This window comes from Podarcis erhardii (genome assembly GCF_964252035.2).
Source record: "Podarcis erhardii genome assembly, chromosome: 13".
Classification (NCBI taxonomy): domain Eukaryota; kingdom Metazoa; phylum Chordata; class Lepidosauria; order Squamata; family Lacertidae; genus Podarcis; species Podarcis erhardii.
This window is the reverse complement of record NC_138502.1, coordinates 50,909,050-50,910,281: the sequence shown is the minus strand read 5'-3', so window position 1 is coordinate 50,910,281 and position 1,232 is coordinate 50,909,050. Positions and strand designations below refer to the sequence as shown.

Here is a 1,232-nt window from a genome sequence, read left to right as displayed (position 1 = left end):
AGCATCCAGGCACCCAGCAACTAAAAGGGGATCCACTGGAGTGGAGTGAAGTGCCAGGGTGTGGGGTAATCCTCACCTGTGAAAATCTGTCCTCGCGTGTTTTGTCTGTAACTTTAGCCTCTGTTAAGCTATTCATTCTTTTATGTAAGTCAGAAGCCGCTGGCAGTGTTCAAGAGTAACCGGAGAAATCATGACAAGAGCATATGAGCGTACAGAAAACCCAGATGCATGATGGAGGTATCAAATGAATCTGGCATTCCAGGCTGACACACAAAATGAATGACTCGAATCTCAGAAGGGGGAGTTCCTCTGGGGCCAGATGAGGTTACCAGAGAAAGCCAGGGAAGCCCTTGCTACCGTTGCATGAATTATGCATCTCTCAGATGCTGCACATTTTTCAGGACTTCAGGGTGCAGTTGGTTTTCCACTGTGCTATTCATTAAAATCAAACGCATTCACTGTCGTCAGTGAAAACAAAACTCACCCCATCTTGAACTGCTGTAAAACATATTGCTATTAATAAAAAGCAGAAATTGGAATTTGCCCGTCTCCTGTTCAAAGTGCAACGTAACCGACACAGCGTGCGGACGTTTGTTTTCCAAGGACGTTAACGTGTCGTGAAAAAATGGCAGTGATGGCAATGACACCAAGGGCACGCTCAGCAGTGGCTGCATTTTAGAGAAACATCCAGACCATAAGCCAAGGGGGGGGGGGTCCCTCCAAAATCGCCAACTATCAGAGTATGAGGGAAATGGAGCAGGCAGTCCTGGAAAGCAGGTTTGCCAGCAGCAACACTGAGTGGCCTCTTTTTTGGTGATAATCTGGGAATCTGCAGTTATACAATAGCATTCTCCAAGACTGGGCTGCTGAAACAGATTACTTCATTCTCTTAAAAACAAGCGGATAAAAAGAAAGGAGGCAGATTTGGCAAAGGCTCAGTAAATAAAAATAAGAAGCATATGATGCCCGAGATTCATGTGAACATAAAGTGACGTTGGCAGCCCCCACAAATAGAACTCCAGATAAAATTAGCTTTTGTCTAAATGTGGAAAGTGTGTAAATATAGTAGCAGGTTTCAATTTACTACACAAGCTCACAAGCTCCAAGTTGCAGCCACCTATTACAGAGCTCGTGCGTCAGAGGAAAAAGGGGGCAGGGAGAGAGAGAGAAAGGGAGAAGAAGGAAGACAAAGCACTCTGCAATTAGTAGCTTCAATGAGAGGTAAATTAATT

General features: G+C 44.8%; 1 long non-coding RNA gene across 1 annotated transcript in view; it reads left to right on the top strand.

Annotated features, from left to right (window-relative positions):
- The first annotated feature begins 1,061 nt into the window (after positions 1-1,061).
- The window catches only part of LOC309327234, an 88,747-nt gene continuing 88,576 nt past the window's right edge, over positions 1,062-1,232 (top strand). The window contains exon 1 of the long non-coding RNA XR_014150460.1: positions 1,062-1,221. This is a non-coding gene — a long non-coding RNA (uncharacterized lncRNA). The remainder of the gene's footprint in view (positions 1,222-1,232) is intronic.